The sequence below is a fragment of the Panthera tigris genome, chromosome B1 (assembly GCF_018350195.1).
Source record: "Panthera tigris isolate Pti1 chromosome B1, P.tigris_Pti1_mat1.1, whole genome shotgun sequence".
Taxonomy (NCBI): domain Eukaryota; kingdom Metazoa; phylum Chordata; class Mammalia; order Carnivora; family Felidae; genus Panthera; species Panthera tigris.
In genome coordinates this window covers 162539671-162561787 of record NC_056663.1, presented here as the reverse complement: position 1 = coordinate 162561787, position 22117 = coordinate 162539671, and the positions used below count along the sequence as shown (strand labels likewise).

The 22117-nt window shown below is 40.9% G+C and overlaps 1 pseudogene; it reads right to left on the bottom strand.

Annotated features, from left to right (window-relative positions):
- Nucleotides 1–19535: 19535 nt before the first annotated feature.
- On the bottom strand, nt 19536–20001 carry LOC102962693 (annotated as a pseudogene).
- Between the last annotated feature and the right edge of the window lie 2116 nt (nt 20002–22117).

The following is a 22117-nucleotide window of genomic DNA, read 5'->3' as shown; positions in this document are numbered from 1 at the left end:
TCTGTCTCAAAAATAAATAAATGTTAAAAAAAAATTTAAAAAAAAGAAAAATAGAACAAAACAAAACAAAACAAAACAAAACAAGAAATTGGCCATAATACCAACATCCAGAAAACATGACTATTAAAATTTTAGTGGGGTTCTTTTTTGTATCATTTGTTTGTTCTGTTTCCAGCTTTATTGAGATATAATTGACAAATAACATTGTGTAGGTTTAAGTATTTAACACGATGAATTGATATACATATACATTGTGAAATGACTATCACAACAAAATTGGTATACACATCCATCACCTCACAGTTACTTTTTTTGTGGTAAGAACATTTAAGATCTACTCTCTTAGCAAATTTCAAGTATACGATATAGTCTTGTTAACTATAATCACCATGCTGTGCACCCTTTGGTATTCTTTTAGTACACGTGTGTATTTTCCTCTGCTTGAGATCATGCTATGGTTTTACTTTTGCCCCTTAACTTTATGAATAGTTCATGGCCATATAATTAAATCATGTGGATCACAACATACTTCTCAATTTTCTTTTTGTGCAAAATTTAGATTGCTTACATTTTTTAACCAATGTGAGTTGCACGGCACTCGATATTTTTCTGCATGACCCTTTTCCTACATTTCTGACTTTTTACACATTTCCGGAAATGTGTTGATTGGAACAAAGACTATGCATCTATTTCAAACTGTTCACGGGCAATGCTTTTGTGAAAAGCTGCATCCAGTTTGTACTCCTGAAAGTAGCACAAAAGAGTAACTGTCTCTTCATTCTATCCAGTGTTGAGTACTATTCATTGTTATTGTTGTTTTTAAGTTTGCTTATTTATTTTGAGAGAGAGAGGGAGAGAGCAGGGGAGGGGCAGAGAGAGGGAAATAGAGATTGCCAAGCGTGGAGCCTGATGCAGAGCTCGATCACATGAACCATGAGATCGTGACCTGAGCTGAAATCCAGAGTCGGATACTCAGCCAATTGAGCCAGCTAGGCACTCCCCTTTCATTGTTGTTTTAAAGCGTTGGCATTGGATAGGTGAAAAATGATATTTTATTGTAGTCTTAATTTACATTCTGCTCATTTCCAGTCAGGCTAACATTTTCAACTATATTTATTACCCATTGTTTTTGCTCTTCATGTTCTCTTGATGGTTTTCCCAGCGTTTTTAGGACTGGTTTTAATAGGCTGTTTCTCTGATATCAGTACCTCATGATTCTGAAAAACTAAATATTCCTTTTTTTTTAATTAAAAAAATTTTTAACGTTTATTCGTTTTTGAGAGACAGAGACAAAGTGTGGGTGAGGGAGGGGAAGAGAGAGGGAGACACAGAAGCAGGTTTCAGGTTCTGAGCTGTCAGCAGAGTCCAACGCAGGGCTCGAATTCACAGACGGCGAGATCATGACCTGAGCTGATGTCGGAAGCTTAACCAACTGAGCCGCCCAGGCGCCCCCAGAAGAGCTAAATATTTGTATAAATTTGCAAGGTATTAACCCACCAGCCCTTTAGAAGTAAGCTTACTCATCTTTAAGTTTGACTTGCGGGAAGGATGGCAACTTCCTTTTTGTCTGTACACGAATTGAGAATATGATTAGGAGTTCTCCAACTTTTCCTTGGAGACAAAGTACCTGAAGGTCATGTGATCATTATGCAACAACCTAAAACATTAGTATATTCATAAAATAACAAAATACGTTGGCTTTTGATCAGTTTCCATCTTTTCTTAGAGTCTAGTACTGAAGCTTTAACAGAAATGTGGGTAAAATCTTCAACATTGAGAACGTGACTCTTATTAACCAACTTTATCCTCGAACTGAGGCAAAACATCTCTTATGCACTTGTTTTGCTTTTGAGGAGTAAGAGAGTGTACGTGAGTGGGGGAGAGGAGCAGAGGGAAGGAGGGAGAGAGAGAGAGAAAGAGAGAGGGAGAGAATCTCAAGCAGGCTCCATGCTTAGTAAGAAGTCCATTGTGAGGCTCAACCCCATGACCTGATCCCACGACCCTGGGATTTCACCACCTGAACTGAAATCAAGAGTCAGGTGCTCAACCAACTGAGCCACCCAGGTGCCCCAGGCACTTGTTTTTAATAGGAAAACTTGAAACTAAAACAAAAGCATCACAGAAAAGTCTAATTTGGGGTGTATTACAACATTCATCACCAAATCCTACCCCTTCCACTAGAGTGTAAATTCCCTAAAGGCAGGGATTTTTGTTTGTTTTAATTACTACTGGCTTCTCAACGTTCAGAACGAGCTGGGCACATAATATTTGCCCAAGAAATATTTACCGAATACATAAATTCTGCCTCCTTCTGGAGACAGTGTGGTGTCTTGCAAAGAGCTGGGTCTTTGGGATTAGACAAACCTCCATGAAAGTCAGATGCTAGTAATTAATTTTTATCGGAAATAACTGCCAAGTACCTGGGGTGCCAAAGCTTCTTCCCTTCTCTCTCTGAGCTAAGAAGGGCCACCCTAAGCTGTCTCCCCCTAAATTTCTCAAGAAAAGGAGAAAATGACCATATAAAACTTAGGGTATGAGGCAATTTGAGTTCTTTGTAAGTTCTCCAACTATTTGTAATGAAGGACTAGATTTTTTGTTTTTTATTCTTTATCATCACAGATCGACACTTTTATAAACACAATAAAAATTAATTACTAGCAAAATTAAATGAGAAAATACAAAATGTATAATCAATCTTTTATTATTACTATTAGGTTCAACAGACGTAAAATTAAAATTCAATAAAAGTAGTCATAACAAACATGATATAGAGAAAAAGAAAAATCACAAAAACTGTAAATGTTGCTCATTAAGAGTATGTATAAATGATTAAAACAGAATTGCACTTACACTTGTAAATTTCTGTTTTCTGCCCTCACGATAAAAGAATTAGTGAGTGAATAACCCATTTTAAATATTTGTACACACATTAGAAGGAACCCCACATACGTTAATTGTTTTTTAATTTTTTTTTAACTTTATTTATTTTTGAGAGAGAGAGAGAGACAGAGCGTGAGCAGGGGAGGAACAGAGAGTGAAGGAGACCAGAATTCGAAGCAGGCTCCAGGCTCTGAGCTGTCAGCACAGAGCCTGACACGGGGCTTGAACCCACGAACTGCAAGATCATGACCTGAGCCGAAGTCGGATGCTTGACCGACTGAGCCACCCAGGCGTCCATGTTAATTTTTTAATGTTACCAAATGAGCTTGCTTCTTGCTGAGTCATTGATATCACTTATGCAGTCACTTTGCCATCAAATGATCCTCACAGAGGATAATATATATCTTAATTATTTGTATATTTGGCCTGCAGAGTAGAAAAACTAATCTCACAAAAGCTTATTAATAGGAGCGGAAGAGGAGATTCTAAAGCAAAGTCAAGATACTTATTTTTAAATTTTATCCACAATTAAGCAAGTAGAGCCGATTAATTTCAAAACTTTCGTCAGTAACCAGTCGGTACACAGACACATCTTCGCTCTGCTTAGGACTCTCTCCCAGCCCTGAGTCTAGCAAAAAGAAAGCATGGAGTCAGAAATGAATTTGAGCTATGGAAAATGTACAGAGTTTTATTTCTTCATGCTGGCGCTTGTGAAAACAGATTCTCATTAAAGGTTTCATAGATCAAAAAAAAAAAAAAAAGACTTCTAATGGTATCTTAAGAAACTCCTAAAATCTACCAAAGACTACCGTTTAGTTTGATTTAATTGGGGAGCACAACCTCTCTGAAATGGAGCATCTTCAAACACAATTAGCTTTGGTCAAATGTCTTCCTTTAATTGGACCTCTTTCTTGTGTATTTAATGTAAAGGAGAAACATATGTTCCAGAAAAAGATATATTTTATAAGGTGTTAGATTGGGGTCTCAGCCAAAGGGAACATGGCAAGATATAAAGTGTGCAGCAGCAAATGCAGGCGGGCAGGTGGCTGTGACCAGTTGCTTTGGGCACCTTCCTCGAGGTCTGATTAAAGCCCAAATGAACCCCAAGTGCCAAGCACTGAAATGAGGGAAACAACATACCGCTTCTCCACCATCTCTTTGGGTTACAACTGAACTCAGCAAACAATAAAAAAGAGAATTGAATGATTTTTGCTCTTTTTAATGGCTGCCATTGCTCTGTTGATCTTTTCCCATACAATAACAGAGGCAATTGTGCCAATAATAGCTTTTATTCTGTTCAGTGACATTTTCTTGAAGGAGTCCCAAGTTTAATAAAGTAGAGAGATGTTTGTTTTTTCAAATCGACATAAAGCTTTGTGTCTGTAAGTAATAAAATCTAGAATAAAACACCTCTAATATTTAGTCCAATGTTTCTGTTTTCCCCCAGGGTGTTTGATTACCAAACTCATGAAGCTGGCCAAAAAATTCGATGATGTGTCCACCAGCAAGAGAAAAATTGTTGCTGACTCTGCTGTAAGAAGTAATTAATATAAGGCAAATAATGACACTGTGGGATTAGAAGGAGGCAGAAAACCATTAAAATACTCTGGGTTTACTTAAATTACTCTTGGTTTACTTACTTAAGGAGTTTGCATGTTTAAGCCAATTACACTGGAGAACATTGACGGCCCTTAGCATCTGTTTTCTTAGCCACTAGGAACCCATGCACACACCTTGGCTAACCCTTTCCTTGTCCACTGAGGTAAACAAGCCAGAAAAGGGATTGGATTTGGCCAAGAATGAAACATTCTCTATTCCACCAAGCATTTTTCCCTTTGTCATAAGGGAGTGCTCAATTGGTATTCCAAAGGCACACGTGCAAAATGGAATTATCTCTGCCTGGTTGTGGTGGCTCTTCCTGTCTCAGTACACTTTTATAAAGGCTGTGTCTCTCCCCAGTGGGACGTGTATGACTTATAACTCTGGAGGGAAGCTTACACTCCATCTAATTGGGTGGTCGACATTTGGACTCAATTTTAAAATTCTTTTTCTCCTGCTGTCCTTATAAACCAAACAGAATAAATCAAGTGTAGTTAATTTGGTTGTGTCTGGGCTTTAATTTTCATCCATGTGCACCTTACAGCTTAAATTCAAAAACAATGAGACCAGATGACTCTTGACGTTGGAAAAGCATTCTCTTTACTGTGTGTGCATGTGTGCGCGTGTGTGTGCGTGATTCCATTAAAGAAACATAAGGAGTCACTAGATTATAAGCTCCTTGAGGGCAGATCTCTTGTTATTAAACTTTGCATTTCTTGTGTCTCTATTTAGCACCCAGTATACAGCAGGCACTCACAAAATGTTTAGTTCAGTTATTTTCTTATTTAATTCTCACAACCACCCTATTAGGTAGGCTCCATTATCCCTACTTCCTAGCTGTGGAACTGAGATGCAGAGAGGTTAAGTAACTTCCCTGGGGTTGCACAGCTGGTAAGTGAGAGAGTCCTCACAGTCTGACCCCAGCATCCATGCTCCTGATTGTGCCACACTCCCTCCCCTCTCTGCCGTCCTGCCAGTCCATACACAGCAAAGCGCTCACTACCAAGTGCTCTATCTATTTAGGGCAAACTTTCTTCTCACCTCACAATCATAACTTCAGTAAGGAAACAGATGATCTGGTTGAGCTGTACTGACCAGCAAACAAGAAAGAGCTACAGGAACCAACAGGAGTGTAAGGATTCCATTTGTCCAACATTGCATGTGCCTGTGTGTGTGTGTGTGTGTGTGTGTGTGTGTGTGCATAAACAGGTGCAAGAAAGAGTACTTACCAAAATACGATGTTTGTAATCTCACGGTGCTGGGACTTCAGGTGAATTTGACCCTTTCCCTTATATTTTCAAGTGTTGCTTGAATTTCCACAATATTTACAAATATGCAGAAATATACATATACAATATGTATGTTTGAAATATTGTATACAATATACAAATATAATCAGAAAAAAACATGCTAAATTATTTTTATTATGGTATAAACAGTCATGGCTCTGGAGTCAGCTAGGGTTTGAACCACTTTGCTCCTGAACTTGGGCAAGTTTCTTATCCTTTCCACTCTGGGCTTGTTTGGAGGCAAACAGGGGCTGATGGAAGGTGTCTGCTCTGGCAGGACTGGGCATAGTGCAGAGCCCTATTCACCAGAGTTGGCACTCTCATCAGGCCTGAGGAGGAATGACAAAGGACAAATGCCCTGTGTTCAAGGAGCTCATGCAGGTGGCTTCTGGGGAACAAATGAAATTTGCCCATAGGCTCTCATTTCTGAGGATGGCCCGGCCGCCCCATGGCCACCACTCAAGCAGTTAGATATGTTCCGACTCCATTTGGGTTGTCAAAACCCCTTTTCTGGTTTGTATCAGGAGTTCAGAAGAGTCCCAGGCAATAGCACTCCTAATGACTCTGCCCTTGGCTTTCCTTGCATGGGAATCTGCGTGTGAACAACATTCCAGAATGTTTAGTCCATTCATCTCCTTTTATCTGGCCAAAGAGGAGGCATTTCACATAAGACAGGGACAATAGTTCTTTTCTTTAATGCTGTCACTACGTGTTTGCTCTTTAAAAAGAGCAGTGATGGGCAAGAAAATCCATCCTTGCCAAGGACGGAGGATGATCACTGGGACAACTGGTTTCACCACTGCTTGTGGGGTGGAGGACACTCCTGGAGAAGGTGGTGGCAGCTCAGAAAAGAAAAATGGGCCTCAGCAATAATAACCACACCTTGTCACCTTCCCTGGCTGTGGAAGAACTTGGTGAGGTTTGGAGGAATTCCCTGACTTCCATGGCCAAGTTCAGTAAGAACCTGCATCCCTAGGTTTCCATAACAGCCAGAGCAGGGCTTGTGACGGGGACTCCTTTAATGATGCTCACTCAGGTGAGACTTGTATTTCAGGGGACCTGTTCTATTGGTAAGGGCTGCATGGAGGCATCTGGTTTCCAGAGGTGTCAAAGGTCAACAACATCAAGTTCCTGGTGGGGCAGTCGCCCCAGTGGTTCTGATGGGGAAGCAGTGGCAGTTTCCTGATCAGGCCATCCTGGGCTTGGTTTTGTGCACCGCTCCTGGAAGCTTAGCCTCAAATCACTCCATAACTTTTTACCAAACTCTTTCTGCCTAGTTAGCAACAAGCTTCTTTAAGTACTAAGAACCAGAGAAGAGTTTTCAGCCTTCCAAGGAGGCCGAGCTGAAGGAGCCAATCACCACTTCACGTGCGCTGGGATTCTAACGCCCTCATCATTCTTCACATATGAGTTTTTGTTCCCGTGTCAGTGGTTCTCAAATTTTGCCGCACATTGCAATCATCTCGGGAGATTTGAAAACCTCTAGTTTAATCGCAGTCAAATTCAATGAGTCACTGGGGCTGGGGGTGGGGGACCATGGGCATCATTCATTTTTACATAGCTGAGTCTCAGAACCAGTGGGTCTAAAAGTGCCTCCCCAGACCAGCATCACCTGAGAGATTGTTAGAAATGCAGCTTCTCGAGCCATACCCAGACCTACTGAATGAGAAACTCTAGGGAATGTTTACCACCCCAGAAAGCAGCCTTCTAGATGGTTTAGGGGCACAATCAAGTTTGAGAACCACTGGGCTAAATCACTGTCAGACCATCGTTTAGGTATTTTTTAAACCTTACTCTTTCGGTGCAGTGCTTAAGAAAATTTTTATTCTTGCAATAAATATGTCATGGTACAAATTTCTGCATGGAGAGAATTTTCTGTGTCCCAAAGTACAGACTCCAAACCAACTCAATTCCTCCCATTCAAGTTTAGAGTGGATCCATTTTTTTTTAATGTCTATTCATTTATTTTGAAAAAGAGAGAGAGAGAGCACACAAGATGAGTGGGTCAGAGAGAGAGAGAGCAAGAGAGAGAGAGAGAGAGAGAGAGAGAGAGAGAATCCCAAGGCTCTACACCACCAGCATGGAGCCCAACGCGGGGCTCAATCCCATGAACTGCATGCAAGATCATGACCTGAACTGAAATCAAGAGTCAGATGCTTAACTGACTAAGCCACACAGTGGATGTCCCAACTGGATCTAGTTTTGAAAGCCTAAAATATCTATTTCACTGTATTTATTTAACCAGAACTACATTTATTTAATTTTGAAAGATTGAACTAGAAATAAAATAAGGGGGATCAAGCATCAACCTGAGGCTTGAACCACAGCAAATGCACACGTACATGCGTGCATGGGCACAAATGCACATATTCACACACATGCACAGACTGTCACACACAATTCCATGAAGCGACTATTGCCTGTCCCTAGCAGCACTCCTGGACCTACGGGACAGGAAGAAATTGCTGGGTGACCGGGAGAGGCCTGTAGGAGATACTGCATTGCTTAGTACAAACTCATACTGGGTGAGGAAAGGTTATCCTGTGATCTTTTCTGTGCAACAGAAGATCGGGCTTGCTTTCAAAGCCAGCTTCTGCCACTTACCAGCAATGACATGAGAATAATAATTTTGATCCTTTAGTAGCAAGTTCCATCAATAAATGGGTTTATGGTTGTTAATTTTATTATTGCTATTACCGTCTTCATGGCAGTGGGCACCTGGCGGGCTTCCAGATACAACCACCCACTTGAGACTTGCAAGCACAGAGGAGAATTTCCTCATCAAACTTATTTTTTCCGTCCAATCTTGAAAAAAGGGACCCTCCAAAAAGCCTGAAAAGAGAGGCTGAATAAGCTTTAATCACGATGCCTCTTCCCCAACCTTCAAAATAAAATGGAGGATCTGAGCTTCAGAAAATCATATAAGAGGGTGGGTAATTAAGAATGTTATAGGGGGCACCTGGGTGACTCAGTCAGTTAAGTGTCAAACTTCGGCTCAGGTCTTGATCTGTGGTTCACGAGTTCGAGCCCTGCATTGGGCTCCCTGCTGACAGCTCAGAGCCTGGAGTCTGCTTCAGATTCTGTTTCTGTCTGTCTCTGCCCCTCCCTTGCTCACACTCTGTCTCTCTCTCTCTGTCAAAAATAAATTTTAAAAAATTACAAAAAAAATTTTTTAATAAAAAAAAGAAGTGTCATAAGATGTCTATTCTGTATGTAATACGCTCCTATTCGTTATTTTAAAGCTAGCATTGTGATTCGCAGTCATCACCTTCCCCTGAAGGGCCTATTAAGGGACTTATTCCTTATTTTTCCTTATTAAGGAAAAAGGAAGAGTGATTTTTACACCTCATCTTATGTGGGGGAGGCCCTTGGAGGAGATTATAGCGACTTAAAAATGAAGAAAGCAGAAATCCAGGGGTCTCAAGTAATGGTAAAATCACAACCAATATTAATTCAGCACTTAATAAATGCAAATTAAGCACTAATGGCCAGGCCCTGAGATAAGGACCCCAACTCATTTTATCCAGGTCCAATCATGAGCCCTGTTACAGATGGTAGCTGAGGCACAAGCATATTACCTAAAGTGTCCCAACTGGCAAATGTCTAAATTGGAACCTATTTGCCACTCTTGACCAACCAAAGAGTAAGAGGTGACTACCCTTCTTCCCATGACTGAAACCTTCTAGAGTCCTGTTTACCTCTGTTATGAAGACATCATTATATTTATTGCCTGCCAATTATGTGGTAAGTACTGCCTTAGTTTGGAGTGGATGTAACAGCAGATAAGGGAGGCACAGACCATCTTCCAGTGGCATACAGAATAATAATTGCAGTAGGACCCTGGGGTCTTCTCGGAGCGAGTTACAGCTGAGCTGAGACCTGATAGTGTTATCACTGGCCAAGGAGGGTGAAGAGAATCCCAGACCAAGGCAACAGGCTAGTGAAGGCCTGGAGGCCGGAAAACATGGCCCTTCAGCAAGATGTGAGTTCAGCATGGCTGGAATACAGGTCAAGACTCTTATTAGGTTCCTTAAGGACTTTTGACTTGACCTTGATAACTGAGGAGTCATTGAAGGGCCTTAAATAGGAAAGGTCTTGATCAGATTTGAATTTTACAAAGATTGTTCAGATTGCAGCATGGAAAATGTGTTGGGTTTGGATAGCTGCTAACCAGAAGCAGGGAGCCCATCAACAAATATTTACCGAGCGCCTACTATGTGCTGATCACCATTTGAACATTGGCTTCTGTAGTAAACAAGACATCAAGAGCCATAGTCTCCTAGGACTCACAATCTAATCAGAGAAGGAAAAACATTAGTCTCCACATACCCAGAGGCCATGGTAACCTCCTTTTAGGTGACAGAACCCCCATCCAAGCTTCTCAAACTATCGGTAGTGAAAGATTGGATTTTCCCCCGTTCATCCCAGACTGATATGTGATTCTAATGGGCGTGATTAGCACACCCTCGTGCCACATGTGACCTACCACCCCGATATGACAATACCTCAGGTGGCTGCTACTCCATTCCAAGGGACAAGTCCATTGATTTGCACGTAGATGCTGCAGCAAGGGGAAATTACAATAAAAAATGTTGACCTTTATCCTCGCTTGCTAACCACTAGGGAGGTTATGAGATAGAAGAAGGTCTGGAGGAAGGCTCAGTGTTGGAAGTACTAGGTTATACCTGGTAGGATACAAGAGATGTCAGGGCAAATGGATATGTAGGTTTGAATTTTAATCCACAAACTCAGGTAGGAAAGGAAGTATGCATTGTTATTTCCATTAGTTCCTCCAAATCAGCTTAAGTCTGCTTCTGATTCATTGTCCCAGCATCTTGGATCAAGTAATTTAAGTGATAAAGCTCCTTGCAAAAGACTTGAAAAAGAAATGAATGATATTGTTAACCAAATTATCTTTGAGGGACTTGAATGCCAGTGTGGTGGGGGAGGGAAAAGGGGTGGAAGAGACCCTAGAAGCAGTGTGATTCCTAGTATACACAGCAAGTGTGTGCCCTGGCCCCTGCTGGTAGGAAACTGCATTTTCCCAAAAGGATTTGACTCCCCAGGGGGAGGTCTGCGGTCTGAAACCTGAAGAGAAATCCTTGTTCCATCATCTGTTGGAAGCAGAGGGAGACCCCAACTTTCTCCTGTTGGGCAGCCAACAGTGGAGATGTACTTTCAGTGGCCTTGCTTCTACTCTTGCGGTTGAGTTCTGGGATCAGGGCCTGGCTCCAGGCACTTCTGATGTCCTTCAGCCCCGGGGCAGTGCCTGGTGGTAACCAACCATCCCAGAGAAGCTCTACACAGAAGCACTCCTTCCTACCCTTAAGAGAACCTTTCTAACAAACATGGCATCTAAGGGAAAGTACACAACATTTCACCTTGCATGTGGGGGTACTGGGAAGACTGGGGTGGGGGACAACTCTGTACTCCCCACCTCCCCCTTCCTTTGCTCTGCCCCCCTCACTAGAACCTCCCTGAGAGTCAGTCTCCTCAGCACTATCATTGGGAGGGTGGGAAGGCCTCTCTGCCTCACCTCACTATGGAAAAGGGCCTCGCCATCATCCCAGATGCAGTGCCAGATGCAGTCACAGACCAAGATGTACTAATAGATTGAGAGAAGACTACACTATGTCCCATCACTAGGCCAGCTACCACCATATTTTGAATTGATACTTTTACAAATCTAATTATCTTGTGGAAACACAATTATAGTATATTGTAGTTGTGTGTGTTTGAAAATACTAAGCAGTTAGGGGCATCTGGGTGGCTCAGTTGTTTAAGTGGCCAACGTCGGCTCAGGTCCTGATCTCACTGTTCGTGAGTTCAGGCCCCATATTGGGCTTCCTGCTGATGGCTCGGAGCCTGGAGCCTGCTTCAGATTCTGTGTCTCCCTCTCTCTCTGTCCCTCCCCCGCTCACACTTTGTTTCTGTCTCAAAAATAAATAAACATTAAAAAATTTAAAAACATACTAAGCAGTAAAATACAAACATGTTTCAAATATCACAATTACCATCTCTTGTTTTATAAAAAGTAAACTAAGAATTTCAAATAATGGGAACTGTCTGGCCCTCTCCCTCCTTCTAAGACGCTTTGCGTCTCCCTCACTCATCCACCCTTAGGAACCTGTTCAGTTCATTTCCTTAGTTGAAAGAAAGAAAGAAAGAAAGAAAGAAAGAAAGAAAGAAAGAAAGAAAGAAAGAAAAGAAAGAAAGAAAGAAGGAAGAAAAAAGAAAAGAATGATTTGCCCAGCAGGGGGCAGCAAGAGACAATATAATACAGCTTTTAGCTTCTGGCTCCCCCACCCCAACCCCCAACTTTGTCTGAAATCCTAGATTAGAAAGGTTTAAATTGGGAAGAGGGCGGTAGGGGAGCAGGGACTGGATCCAAACCACAGAACCCAAATTCATAAAGTTAAGTGGATACAGAACTTGCTGGAACAAGATCTACTGAAAACAATAGCTAGATGGCCATTTTTTTGGGAGCTGTATGCAAGAAGGCAGCCCAGTGGACTTTTTAAAGAAAATCTGGCTCTCTGTGGTGACGTCCACAAACTTGGTAATATGAATGTGATTTAGGAAATATCCCATAGATAAGAGGAAAGAATATGGTTCTCTTTGAATAAAATCTCACAACCTATATTCATGCCACTATGATTTGGAAACACGGCTCTCACAGGCTGGGAGTACCTGGGCACTTGGTTTGTATGGTAGCCAGCACTGGGCATCTTAGGTAGGACTCACCTGACTGGGTGAGAAGGGATGTGGGATGCTGGAAAGAGGGGGGAGGGGGGGCATGTGGTCCAGGACAGAATCTCTCATGAATCCTTGAGGTGTGTGAAAATGCAAACCCTGATATAAAGGACCTCGGACCTGAAGGGAGAGTATGAAGAGAAACAGGAAAGAAAAGGATTGTAGTGGGGAGTTCTGGCTGGGACATGTTTATTTGGGGTCCTAAGCTGTAACCAGCGTGATTAAAAATCCTGGCAACAAACGTATGGAAGACACGGGCTTGTGTCCATTTCAAGAAATCTATATTGGTTTCCCAGGGCTACCATAGCAAAGTACCACCAACTGTGTGTCTTAGAACAACAGAAATTTATTCTCCTACCGTTCTGGAGACTAGAAGTCCTAAATAAGGTGTTGGTGGGGCCATGTTCTGAGGTTTCTAGGGAAGAATCCTTCTTTGTTTCTTCCTAGCTTCTGGTGGCTCCCAGCAATCCTTGGGATTGCTTGGTTGGTAGCTACATTACTTGATCCCTGCCTCCATCATCACATCCTTCTTCTCTGTATATATGTGTCTGTGTGTCCAAATCTCCTGTCCTTTCTCTTGTACAGACACCAGTCACCAGACTTAGGGCCCACCCTGATCCAGTATGACCTCATTTTAGTGTAACACATCACATCTATTGGATTTGGGGGAACACACTATTCAATCCAGTACATACCCCAAATAGTAGTCATGCTATGACAATAAAGCTAGATGATGCTACTACTCTCGGATCCTGGCTCACCTTCCTTTGTCCCTTAGTTTCCATAAACCTTGTGAAAATGGTAGCGAGAATCCCTAATGGAACCCTGAGACAGATCAGAAATCATGCTCTTACTTCAGCTGGTGCACCACAGGGGTGCAGCCAAGAGGTTGGAGGTGATGCAGTGGAGGCGCCTCTCTTTCCTGTGCAGGCTGCCCCAGGGACTCATCCAGAGCTCCCAGAACGTTGCAGGCATTTTCCCAACTGCTTTGCCCCAGACTCTACTCTCAGGAGTTTTGTTTGCCAGGTTTCTGCTTGGGATCTGATTTATTAATCTTTCCCTATGAGTTGGTACGTGCCTCCTCCCGGGAGAGATAACCTTTAAAGGGGAGATGGCCCACTTAGGTTCTGTTTCAACTTCAGGGGGTGGTGGCAGGGGTCTCTGAGACCATTGGGAACCAATGAGGGGAAAGGTTGGGGGCCCTTTGAGCAGGGCCATGATTCCTCAACCTTCAAGTGACTCCGAGTGGTCAACGTCTAACCTTGCTACTGGTGGGGCCAACCTGGATGCAGCAGGACTTTGCTTTGGAAATCTGGTGCAATCAACAATCACAACTCCTGGTTGGGGGGAAGACAGCAGGAACATTCAGAGTTGTGCTGCAAGCTTTTTACAGGAACATTTCTTGCTTCCAGCGGCTCCTACTTTGAGGCTGGTCTAGGCCTGGTTTCTGCATTTAGCCTCCATACCAGATTCACTGAGATAGATAATGACAAGTTATTTGATATTTGATGTTGATACTCATTTATTAGTCTGAAGTCTTTTTTTAAAGATTTTTTTAATTAAGTTTATTTATTTAGAGAGAGAATGAGTGCAGGAGAGGGGCAGAGAGAAAAGGAGAGGGAGAGAATCTCAAGCAGGCGCCACACCGTGGGTACAGAGCTCAGTGTGGGGCTGGAACTCAACAACCATGGGATCATGACCTGAGCCAAAATTGAGAGTCAGACGCCTAACCGACTGAGCCACCCCGGCACCCCTGGTCTGAAGTCTTTATTGTATCTCTGTTGGAAAAATTTATTAATTCCAAAAGTGGATGGGGAGGGGGGGTGCTGATAATCATCTTTTTCTGTTTGATCAAGGAAATATTTTCTTTTATAAGCCCAAGATATTTTTAAGCCTGAATCTTTCTGAGTGGGTCAATAATAGCTCACGGGAAATGCTTGATTTCCCCAGTCAGATTGGTAAAACCCAACCAGACGCAAATCAATATTTTATGGAAGTGCCTTCTCCATGCCCTACTCATTCAACAAAGCTGTAAGAACATCTAACTTTCTAACAATTAGACCCTTCCACAAATGGACCTTCGTGGAAAGGTGCTTTGACCTAGAAGTCTCAACCAAATGGACTGAGTTTGTCAAGGGTATCATTTGGTTTGTTCTCTCATAATAATTGGCATCAGACTATATAATCTCATTTATCCAGTTATTCATTCATTCAACAAATATCCAGCATTCTATGGCAGTCTGCTTTTAAAATGTCTCCCCTGTCTGCTTCTTGGTACTATGCCCTTATCCATCCCCTTTCACATAAGTGTGGGCTGGGCCAAGTGACTTGCTTCTGACAAAAAGGACAGTGAAAAGTGATAGAATGTCACTTACAAAATTGGATTACAAAAGACTGACTTCTGTCTTGCTCTCATTCTCGGTCCCTTTCTGTCTCTCTGTGCCCCTCTGGTGTCTTCTCACGTGCTCAGTCTGGTGACGTAAGTGGCCATGTTGTGAGCTGGCTGTCCGATGGAGAGATTCATGAGGTGAGAAAATAAACCCTGTGAACTGTGTGTGTGAACTCTGGAGAATAGTCTACCCCAGTCCAGCCTTGTGTTACCTGCGTTCCAGGTTGACATTTCCATCTCACCTTTTGAGAGACCTTGATTCACAAGACCCAGCTAAGCCATGCCCAGATTTCTGTCCCACAGAAACCGCGAGACAATGAATACCGTTGTTTTAAGCCACCACGTTTTGGAGTAATTTGTTACACAGAAGTAGATACAAAATACATACTTTACTGCCCCTGAAGATACAAATTGGAAAAAAAATCCATGATCTTTTATCTCAAGACATGAAACAATTTCTGTAGAAAACAATAAATGCTCTCTTTTCAAAATACAGAGGTTATACAAATGAAGATGAGATCTGGGTTTTTAGTCTGAATGTATAGAATTCACAAAACTGACCAAATGTTAAAGTGATTTGGAAGTATTTTAATCATGTGAGATATCTTTGACTGCTTGGAAATGGCTCACTGCAGACTGGGGAATATGCATACATCTCAGAATAAAACGTACCTGGAGCTTGGAATAGGAATCATTTCAGGAGATGATATCTGCCTCTGCAAAATCCATTTTTTGTAAAAAAGCCTCTGAAACAAAACTAGAAAAGGAGGTAATAAGGTCGTCCCACCCATTTCTGTTACTTCATTTTCTGGTACTATATTATATATATTTTTTGCTCTGGACCAGCTGTAAAACATAGACTAAAAATAAAGTATACAGACAATATTTGTGCCAATGGGAACAGAAAGACTTTGAAGGAAGCCTAAAGGAAAACCTGTTGATAAAATTTGGGGCCATGATGCTCCGACTCAAGATACTGGACTTGAGGATCTGTTCGAGATTTCCCGCATTTCTGCTCTATCCATCCCCAGGTTGCCAAATTTAATTTCAGAAAATTAGGTTGCTACCCAAATGGAGTGAAGATAGGTAGTGGAATAGAAGAACCTGTAGCTCAGGAGAAGGGTTGAGGTTAGATGAGATCTCGAAGGGTGTGGTGGAGATAGCGAAGAAAAGGGATCCAAGGGCTGAAGGCTGATAAACTCCAGACTTAGGAGGGCTGGAAGAAAAGAAGTCACGGAGAAAACTGAGAAGGTCCAGCTCAGCCCGGTTTAAAGCGAGGTTCACCAAAAGGGAGAGAAGGCTCATGTTGACTCGTGAAGATGGGGTGTTTGGTTCTTTCTGTCCTCTCTATGCCCTCACTGTTAGTTACCTCATTTATTTGCATTGCTACTACATATTCATCCCATGAAAATGATTCCAAAATCTATGTCTCTATTCCCATCTCTGGACATCTCTACCTGGATTGGTATACCCAGTGGCATCCCAGCGCAACATGTTCTAAATCAAAACTGTCTTAAATCTCCACACAGATGCCACCTTCTCCTGAGACACCTGCCTGGATCACCTTCCATAAATAAGCCTCTTGTCCTTTCCCCAACCACAACCTCCTGAAATTGTTTTATTTTCAGTAATAATACTTGCCAAATGCTGAACATGATGAGTTTTTTTTCTTGTTGTTGTTCTCCTTTCCCTTCTATATTAGACTATAAGCCCCATGAGAGCAGGGACATGGACTCTTTGATTCTTGATGTATCCTTAGCGCCTAAAATGGTCCCTGGTCATAGTAAGTGTTCAATAAATATGTTCTGATTTGATATTTTTGAAACCTCTCATAATGGGACTTTCAAAGTTAAACCTATTATTTTAGTAGGTTTAAATTAAAATAATAGTTTTAACTTTGAGATAATTTTAGATTTGCATGCAGTTGTTAAGAAATAATATGGAAGGTATCCAATGCACCTGTCGCCCAATTTCTCTCATCTTACAAAACTGCTGGGCAATATCACAACCACAATAATGACATTGATACAGTCAATACAGAACACTTCCATGACCACATGACCATGCTCCTGTTACCCTTTTATAACCACATTCACTTCCTCCTTGCCCCTCCTCCCTCCTTAGCCCCCCAAACCACTAATCTGTTCTCCATTCCTAGAATTCGGCCATTTCAAGAATTTTATATCAATGGAACCATATAGTATGTAAACCTTTTGGATTCAGTTTTCCCACTTAGCATAATTCTATGGAGACTGATCTGGGTTGTTACATGTGTTAACATTTCCTTGCTTCTTGTTCCTGAGCAATCCTATGCATGTGTCAGTTTGGTTAGCCATTGAACCCTTGAAGGACATCCAAGTTGTTTCCAGTTTGGGGCCATTACAAATGAAGCTGCTATAAATATGTGTGTACAGGTTTCCCTGTAAACCTGTCTTCATTTCTCTAGAATTAACTGCTGCAAAGTACAATTTCTGGGTTGAATGGTAGCTGCATATGAATATTTGTTTAAGTTTATTTATTTATTTTGAGAGAGAGAGAGAGAGAAAGGGAGAGAGAGAGAGAGAGAGAGAGAGAGGGAGAGAGAGAGAGAGAGAGAGAGAGGACGAGCAGGGGAGGGAACAGAGAAAGAGAGAATACCAAGCAGTCCCCACATGGCGCTGAGCCCAACCACGCAGCATAGATCCCCATGCAGGGCTTGATCCCATGAACTATGAGATCGTGACCTGAGCCAAACCAAGAGTTATATGCTCAACTGACCAAGTGCCCCAGCTGCATTTTAAGATTTTAAAGAACTTGTCAAACTGTTTTTTTAGAGTGGCTGTATCATTGTGCCTTCCTTCCAGCAATGTATGAATGGTCCAGTTTCTCCACATCCTTACTAGCATTTTGTGTTTTCTCTATTTTTGACTTTAGTCATTCTGATGGGTGTGAGGTGATATCTTGTGGACTTAGCTTCCATTTCCAAAGGCCAGTGGTGTTGAGCACCTTTTCATGTATTTATTTACCATCTGTACATCCACTTAGTGAAATGTCTGTTTAGGTCTTTTGTCTATGATTTCATTGGGTTGTTTGGGATTTTTTTTTTTTTTTTTACCATTTTTAGAGTTCTTTATGTTTTTAAATACTAGTCTTTTGTTGGCTATATAGTTTGAAAATATTTTTCTCCCAGGCTGTAGTTTGTTTTTCCCACCTCTTTCTTTTTTATTAAAAAAATTTTTTTTTAATGTTTATTTAGTTTTGCAGGAAAGAGAGACAGAGCATGATTGGGGGGCTGTGGGCAGTGCAGACAGACAGGGAGACACAGAATCCAAAGCAGGCTCCAGGCTCTGGGCTGTCAGCACAGAGCCCGACACAGGGCTTGAACTCACAAACCGTGAAATCATGACCTGAGCCAAAGTCAGTCACTTAACTGACTGAGCCACCCAGGCACCCCTGTTTTTTGTGGTTTGTTTTTTGGTTTGTTTGTTTGTTTGGTTGGTTTTTTCTTTTACCTCTTAACCGGATCTTTCACTGAGAAGAAATTTTAATTTCAATGAAGTTCAATTTATCAGTTTTCCTCTGATGGATCATGCTTTTGGTGTTATATGTAAGAACTCTGTGTATAGCTCTAGATCCTGGAGGTTTCTCCTTGCTTAATTTTTCTAAAATTTTTATGGTTTTGCATTTAAACTCACAATCCATTTTGAGTCAATTTCTGTATAAGGTATGAGGCTTAGGTCAAGGTTCACTTTTTTTGCCTATGGGTATCCATTCACTCCAGCATCATTTCCTGACAAGGTTATATTTCTTCCATTGAATTACTTTTGTACCTTCATAAAAAAAAATTAGTAGGGCATATTTTGGGAGACCTAATTCTGGGTTTTCTATTCTGTTCCCTTGATCTGTGTGTTGATCCCTCTGGCAATACCGCAGTCTTGATAACTGCAACTGTCTAATAAGTCTTCTTGGAATGAAGTAAACTGATTCCCCTCAATTTATTTTTATTTCTCAAAAATGGTTCTAGCTATTGTACCTCTTTTGCCTTTCCATATGAATTTGGGAATAATATTGCTATATCCAAAAAATCTTGCTGGAATTTTGATAGGAATACCACTAACTATATGAATTTGGGGACAATGGACATCTCTGCTATTGAGTCTTAGAATCCATGAACAAGTTATAGCTCTTCGTTTATTTAGATCTTCTTTGGTTTCTTTTACCAACATTCTGTAGTTTTCAGCATTCAAGTCCTGTACGTGTTTTGTTAAATTTTTACCTAAGTATTTCTACCCAACCCCCGCAATTATAAATGGCATTGTAATTTTAATTTCAGCAACAATTTGTCTTATGTTTTATGAATTCTATTTGCTAATACTTTATTAAGCACTTTTTGTATCTATATATCTATATCTATATTGCCTATTTTTAATTTATTTCTTTTAAGACCACCTCCTTGCAGTTTCCAGAGAGAAAATACAAAGCAAGAAACTGACTTAATTTCAAATACATAAACAATGTGTGGAGTTTAAAGCATTACTTATAACCTTGTTATAGAAGAATGTCAGCTTACCCCAGGGCACTTCAGTATTCCTGAGGAATAAACATGATTTTTCTTTTCCTCCCACTGGGATGTTCTCAGGTGTAAGTCACTGGTCCTGCTCTTTGACATATTTTCCATGTAGAAGGTATGGAGCCCGAAAATCATGTGACGATTGGAGTGGGCCATTCCCAATCCCATGCCAGAACCAAAGGCTAATGGCCACATTCTTCTTTTAAAGAAGGTAAGTGAGGGGTGCCTGGGTGGCTCAGTCAGTTAAGCATCCGACTTCAGCTCAGGTCACGATCTCGCGGTCCGTGAGTTCGAGCCCCGCGTCGGGCTCTGGGCTGATGGCTCAGAGCCTGGAGCCTGCTTCCGATTCTGTGTCTCCCTCTCTCTCTGCCCCTCCCCCGTTCATGCTCTCTCTCTGTCTCAAAAATAAATAAACATTAAAAAAAGTTTTTTTTAAAGAAGGTAAGTGAGGAAACAAGTCATAATTCAAATCCAGTACCTACCTTCACAACTGCCTCTGCCACGTTCCGGTCCCATGTCCTACCCAGCTCAGAATCTGACATGTTCCCCACCCACAGCTCCTGCTTTTCTTCTGCATGTATGTATTAATGGAGAATATTGACCGGTAACTTTCATTTTATGTAGTGTATTCATTTGATTTTAGTATCCGGGTAATACTACCTTTATAAAATGAGTTCATAAGTATCCCTTCCCTTCTGTTTGGTGAAAGAGATTGTGCAGAATTGGTTTAATTTTCCCTTGTATGTTTGGTAGCTTTCTCCAGTGAAACCATTTGTGCCTGGAGATTTCTTTTGGGGGAATTTCAAAATTACAAATTCAATTTCCTTAATAGTTTTAGAACTATCCAAATTATTTCATATTGGCTGAGTTATAGTAGTTTGTGTTTTTCTGAGGAATAAGTTTATCAACTTAATGTCAACACGATGTCAAATTTGTCATCAACAAACGTTGAATTTATGTGTGTAGAGATTATTCAGAGTATTCCCCTTTTATCCTTTTGGGGTTTGCAGGGTCTGTAGCGATATTCTCTGTGTCATTCCTGATGCTGATAACTTGTGTTTTCTCTCTTTGTCAGGCTTGCTAAAGGTTTGTTTATTGATCTTTTCCAAGACTCAGCTCTTTCTTTCATTGATTTTCACTATTGTTTTTCTGTTTCAGTTTCGTTGATTTTCGCTCTTATCTTTATTATTCTCTTCCTTCTACTTGCTTTAGGTTTAATTGACTCTTCTTTTCAAAGGTTTTTGAAATGGTAGCTTATATTATTTATTTGAGAGTGTTTTCTTTTTTAATTTAATTTATTTTTTTTTAATTTACATCCTAGAGTGTTTTCTTTTCTAATGTATGCATTCATTGCTGTACCTTTCCCTCTCAGTGCCGCTTAACCGTGTCCCACATTTTTTTTCAGTTTTATTGACATATAATTGACAAATAAAAATTGTATTTACTTAAGGTGTATGACTTAATATTCTGAGATACACACACACACACACACACACACACACACACACACTGTGAAATAATGTCCAAAATTAAGCCAATTAACATCTATCGCTTCACTTGGTTACCATTTTCATTGTGTGTGTACGTATGTGGAGGGGAGGACACTTAAGGTCTACCTTCGTGGCAAATTTTATCTATACAACACAGTATTGTTAACTATAGTCATATTACGGCACATTAGGTCTCTGGTACTTACTCATCTCGCAGAACTGAAACAGTCTTACACAGTTTTATATGCTGTATTATTTTCATCCAATGTGTTTTTTAAATTTCCCTTGGCACCTTCTCTTTGATCCCTCAATTCTTTAGAAGTGTGCCGTTTCCAAGAGTTTGGAGATTTTCCACTTATCTCTTTTATCGATTTCTAGTTTCATTCCTGTGTGGTCGGAGAACACATTCTCAACACTGTATGAATTCCATTCTTTTCAATTTGTCGAGGTTTGTTTTATGGCCCAGGATGTGGTCTGTCCCGGTATGTATTTCATGGGCACTTGAAAATAATGGGTGTCCTGCTATTTGGGGTAGAGGATTCTGTAAATATCAATTCTACCTTGGGTGGGTGGCGGTGAGTTCCTCCATCCCTTCGCTGATTTGGTTCCAATTTTTTCAGTTGTGCAAAGGGGGCACGGAAGTCACCAACTGGAACTGTCGATTTGTCTATTTCTCCTTTCAGTTCTATCAGTTTTGCTTCACATGTTTTGTACCTCTGTTGAATACACATTTTGAACCACTACGTTTTCTTGGTGGACTGGCCTTTTTTATCATTACGTATGTTCTTTGTCTCTGGTAATTTTCTTTGCTCTGAGGTCAACTTTATTTGATATTAAAACAGCCATCCCTTCTTTCCTTTGATTAATGCTTACATTAACTTTTTCCATCCTTTGGGTTTCAAGTGGCCTATCCCATTATATTTGAAGTGAATTTCTTATGGACAGCATATAGTGGAGTCCTGTTTTTTAATTCACTCTGTCAATCTCTATCTTTTAATTGGTGTATTGGGACAATTTCCATTTAATATAATTATTGATGTTAGTGCGTAAGTGTGCCATTAAAATTTTTATTTTATTAGTTATGCTGTTTTCCATCTCTCTGTTTTTCCTTTTTCCTTCCTTTCTATGGAAGCCTTGAACATTTTTTATTGATCTATGGTAGTTTTGA